Here is a 6,000-nt window from a genome sequence, read left to right as displayed (position 1 = left end):
TATTAAGCTGGTTATTAAGACCAGCTGCCTGCAATTACTGCAGGTTCGAATCTCGCCAAGGCTCAAGGTTGACTCAGCCTTCCATCCTTTCTAAGGTAGGTAAATTGAGGACCCAGTTGTGGGGGCAATAAGCTGACTTTGTATAAATATACAAAAGGATGAAGGCTATTGCTGAGCACATTGTAAGCTGCCCTGAGTCTCCGGAGAAGGGCGGCATATAAATCAAATTTAAAAAAAAAAGTGATCAATATGTAGCATCTTAGGAAATCCCAACCCATAACTACATCAGCAACCATATCTTCAATACAACAGACTAGATTGTATCTACAGCAAATCTGTATTGGGCAAAAAGGGAAATATTATTTGGAAATTGGAAACCATTGCAAGCAAATGTTTGTGCCCATTGCTTATCACTTCTATCTGTAGAGTCCTGTTATAATTTCAGTTGCTCGCTTATGAAAAAGCTAGATATGCTTTTGTGTATTGATTAATTTTATTTGAATTTACAGACATATTATATATATATTTAATATATTACAATAACTACATGTCTATTTCAGAACAAGGCATACTTAAAGTGATGTATAAAAGAGAATTTAATAAACAGTCAAATCTATCCGAGTAACAAAATCAACTGTTCATATGATAAAGTAGGTTAAATGAGATGTTTGTTTCCAAGTATTGCCATTTGCTCAAATTACAATACTGAAGATACATCAAAACAAAATATTTTATTCCATATTCCTATATTTGTTTAGTTATTCCTGTGCAGAATGTACATTGTGTAGCTTTTTGCATTCTTTCTCCTAGGGCAGGGGTGGGCAACTGTGGCCCTTTTACAACCTGTGGACTTCAACTCCCAGAATTCCTGAGACAGCCAAGCTGGCTCAGGAATTCTGGGAGTTGAAGTCCACAGGCTGTAAAAGGGCCACAGTTGCCCACCCCTGTCCTAGGGAAATAGCAGAAAGTGCAAAATTTGGAATGCAACCTCGTAAATGTCTTCATAATGTTCAATTGAATTCTGGCCCAAAAGCGTGTAAGGCAGCAATGGGAAACCTGATACCCTGCAGCTTTTTTAGACCTGCAATTATGCTATCTATACTTGCTGACAGTGGAAATCCCAAACACTGGAAAAGCACCAAATTGTCAACCCTCATTGTTTAGATTTGCAGACTGAGTTGCTGAAATATTCGGTATCCAATTATTATTGTGCATCTATTCCCTTAAATCGCCTGTTATTATTGGAGAGTTTATCAATGCCATGATTAGATGTATTATGATAAAAGTAGTGAATGAGGAAAAACCTCATTCCCAAAGCCTTAGATATAAGAGTCAAAGGGAAGTCAAAATCTACCCTTAAAACAGGGAGTGGCCAGAGGACTATCAAATCAAACCACATAATTGAAGATGCTCTCTCAGGTACACCTTTAAAAATAGGAAAGGCAAGACTCATTCAGTCTTTCTTCAGTGATTGACACTCATTGGAGGATAAAGTACTTCTCTCTCTTATGGCTGGCTCAAAGCCATATAAGAACTCCAATTCCACATACCACCCAGGTGTGGGACTGGAGATCCAGATGTTATATAGCAGGAGTGTTAAACTCTCAGCCTGCGGGCTGGATGCATCACACACTGGCCACGCCCACGCCCAGTTTAGCAAAGGGGGGAAGTCATGATACGTCACGTGACAACACCATGACGATATGAGTTTGACACCCCTGGTATATAGCAACTGAGGAATTAGTGGGAGCTAGATCAGCCTTAGAATCTTTTGTATTATGGGAAATCATTGGAACTGTGTGTGCCATTTTGTATATTTCTAGCTAAAAGATCAATCACTGGGATTAACCCTACAGACATCAATTGTTATTGCTTTTAATTCTTGTTCTTTTTTTTGGCTTCATCTGTTGTTTAGCTCCTGTGACCTTATGGGTGTAGGATTTATTTATTTTATTTATTTATTTATATTTAAATTTATATACCGCCCTTCTCCCGAAGGACTCAGGGTGGTGAACAGCCAAAAAACATAGAATACAAAAATTTAAAAGCAATTTAAAATATATTAAACTATTTGGCCCAACAATTAAAATACCCCATTTAAAATTCAAATTAAAAATTAAACAATTGGAGAAGTTAGGCCTTCCTAGAGGACTTCCTCATGGAACTCACAGCCCTATGTGTATTTGTGCACAAGCATCCTTTCTTATACTCAATAAAACCCTTATACTCAATAATTAGCTATACTACTTATCCGTGATTTCGTTTTGTTTTTAATCATGTGAAATGGGCATTTTTATGTCCAGCATTTTGTAGATAATTGCAAGTCTAAACCAATAAATATAAAAGAACATTAGCTTATAATACAGCACAGCAAAACAACTAGCAGCCGAGCTTACAACAATGCTAAAAATCATTTATGCTAAAAATCAAGACATCCAGTTTGGTGTAGTAGTTAAGGTGCTGGTTTAGAAACCAGGAGACTGGGAGTTCTAGTCCTGCCTTAGACATAAAGCCAGCTGGGTGACCTTTGGTTGATCATTCTCTCTCTCCTCAACTCATCTCACAGAATTGAGGGGCAATTAGGAAAGAGTATTATGGATGTTTGGTGCCTTGAGTTAATTAAAAATAATAAATAAATTGCTTTTCAAAAACATCTAAATCTAAGCATCCAATAGTGTTGGAAATTTCCATTAAATTACTGATAAGGCAACCTATATAGACCTACTTCAAAGTAATCTAATTCAATTTTCTGTAATTTACTCCTAAGGAAGTGGGCTTATGTTTTAAGATTTTAAAATTGAACATGTAAATGCCAAGCCACGATACTGATCCTAGTTAGCCTCCTGAGAAATAATAATCCCTAATTGGCAGGAGATTGAGTCATGGCAAGTAACGTCTTTTTTTTCTTGCTGGTTCAAAATGTTTCACTGCTTATTCGAGTAGCTTCTTCAGCTACTTCTACGTGGATAAGTAGCAAAATGTTTTGAACCACCAAGAAAGAAAAGTCAGTTGCCATGACTCAGCTTCTAGACAACCCTACCTGGATGACTGAGAATCTTCATCAACCCACAATTGGGGTGTTACTTTTGAAAAAGCCTTCCCAGTAATGGTCAACCACTGCACTTTGTAGGGTAAAGACATCTAAGGGCTTGAAAATATTATCTTTAAAGTTCTAGTTTGAAGGATAATCTAGCCCAGGGGTCAACAACCTGTGGCTCTGGAGCAGCATGTGGCTCTTTCACCTCTGCTGCAGCTCCATCACTCAAAATATACGTCACAACCGCCAATGTGTGACACCCACCGGCACATGATTTATTGAGCTTTTCAACGCTTGGTAGACCAACCATGAATAAATCCAAGAAAAGAAAAGTTTCAGAAGAAAAGAGAATGTTTAATTCAACAACATACGCTAGTTCTGTGGCCGTTCAAGAAATAGTCAGGCATGGGAAGGATTTTGTGGCTCCTGGTGTTTTCTTTTCTGTGGGAAATGGGTCCAAATGGCTCTTTGAGTGTTTAAAGTTGCAGATCCCTGATCTAGCCCCATTCATTTGGGATCTTTAGCACTTTGAACAGATTTGGAAAAAAAGATGGGAAGTCCTTACAGATAACAAAGTAATGGCATCCCATTGTTTTAGAAGTCAGACCCAGTTATTTATTGCTACACCACATGTACTTCACTGCAATAATGGGGCAATTAATGTTAAATAATTTGTAGTATGGAAAGTATATATTGCAGCTGGTATATCAGTATAATCTAAGAGGTGCTCTGAGCCACCAAGATCACTTAGATCTCTAATGACAATGCTGGATAAAAGAGTATCCTCAAATTACAAAGTATTCTGCCCTGAAACAAGCCACATACCACTTGACTCTATTGTCAGAAATAATCAGACCTATTTATTTCCTTGATGATTTCCTTGAGCAACCTCCACTTAGGCCTCTCTAAATAGATGATAATTGGAGAACACTTGGTATTGTTAAGAGGCCACAGATCTCTAATGCATTAGGTTCAGTGGTGAAATGCACTTATCTTCACTACCAGTTTGGGAATTTGAGCACATGCGCCTCTTCTATGTATGCACAAAGCCTTCTGCACATGTGCAGAGGGTAAAAAACAGGATGTAATGACGTCCCAGCGGGTGAGCGGAGCCTCCCGCCACCAGCGCTACTGGTTCAGGCGAACCGGATAGATCAGATTTCACCGATTAGGTTCCTTTACTCTCGTTCTTCAATGTAAGGCTTGAAATCTGTGAAGAGCCAATAAAATGATGAAAATCTTGCTTATCTGGCTTCAGTCCAAATACGATTGTCTCTGAGGATTTTATTTTTTTTAGATTCCTCATATTGGATGAGGACCTTTCTTTCTTTCTTTCTTTCTTTTCTATTTCTTTCTTTCTTTCTCTAAAAAAGATAATTTGTCTTCATTACCTCTGAAAGTTTCCCTTTGTATGCATTTATTTATACTAAGATAGTAGGCTACTTAACAATTGTGATGGATGGATGGGTGGATGGGTGGGTGGGTGGATGGATGGATGATGGAGGAGGGGAGGAAGAGATCCTTCATTACTTTTATAAATAACTCAAGGTAGCAAACATACCTAATTCCTCCTCCTCTTCCAATTGTCCCCACAACAGCAACTCTCTGAGGTCAGTTAGGCTGAGAGTAACTAGCCCAAAGTCATCCAGCCAGTTTTTATATCTAAAATGAGACTAGAACTCACAATCTCCTGATTTCTAGCCTGGGGGCCAGAAGTGGGTTTCAGCAGGTTGTGACCAGTTCTGGAGAACCGGTAGCGGAAATTTTGAGTAGTTCGGAAAAGCGGTAGTAAAAATTCTGCCTGGCCCCGCCCCCATCTATCCTCTGCCTCCCAAGTCCCAGCTGATTGGGATGAAATGGGGATTTTGCAGTATCCTTCCCCTGGAGTAGGGTGGGAATGGAGATTTTACAGTATCCTTCCCCTGCCACGCCCACCAAGCCATGCCACGCCCACCAAGCAACACCCACAGAACCAGTAGTAAAAAAATCTGAAACCCATCACTGCTGGGGGCCTTAACCATTAGGTTAATTCCCCGGCTGGGGAATTCTGGGAGTTGAAGTCCACACATCGTCCGGCGGCCAAGGTTGACAAACACTGCATTAGACCAAACCTACTCTTTCTGTGCTTAGGAACCATCCAATCCCATGAAAAGGAAGAAGAACCCACAACCTGGCTAAAGGGACTGGCTTCTGCAGGCCTACATAGAGCTAAGGTTTATCTTGTGGGAAAGCTTTTTTTTTTTTTCTCATCTGTCGTCAAAGTGGGGACAGAGCTGCTCCGGCTAATAGAATTTGTCATGGGCTTTCCTGATTAAAACGCCTGGTGTGAGCACTTTTGATTCGATGCCGTGGGAGTAATCGATTAATCGTTCCAATGAGCTTTCGGGCACAACAATGGATCTTTTCAAGACCCCCTGCTTGGTTCTCAGGAAGGCTGGGCTCCGTGTTTTGTTTTGTTTTTAAAGCGGGTCAAGCCAAAAGCAGCGGTCAAGGGAATGGACGGTATTCCCCGTTCCGTTCTCGCTTGGAAGGGAACCAGGATTACCTGGTATTTGCTTACCTAACAGTCACAAGGCAACGAAGCGCAAAGAGCAGCTTCGCCCAGACATTTCAGGTCAGCCTCCCCGGGCCTGCCTCGGCTTCCAGGTTAGAGGCGGAGGCCGTGAATGGGATTCCAGACCGGCGGGAGTCACGAGGGGGCTTGCAAAGCTGCTCCCGCCAAACCTGCGCTACGCGAAGCTGCAAAAGGCCCCCCGAGCCTCTGCGAAAAAAAACCTCCGTTTGGGAGCTCTCGCAACAAGGCCGCGGGGAAAGGAGGCAGAACCAGGGGGCCGGCCAAGCCTCATTCCTTCCGATCTAAGAGACTAGACGGGGGCAGCCAGCTTTCCTCTGGGTGGTTTCTTCCCGCTCGCGTCCAAACAGGAGCAAGTGCTACGAAAATACGCACGGGAGTGGGGGAAAGG

This window comes from Pituophis catenifer, unplaced genomic scaffold (genome assembly GCF_029215685.1).
Source record: "Pituophis catenifer annectens isolate HBS135680 unplaced genomic scaffold, rPitCat1.0.hap2 SCAF_1, whole genome shotgun sequence".
Taxonomy (NCBI): domain Eukaryota; kingdom Metazoa; phylum Chordata; class Lepidosauria; order Squamata; family Colubridae; genus Pituophis; species Pituophis catenifer.
This window is presented reverse-complemented; position numbering follows the sequence as displayed.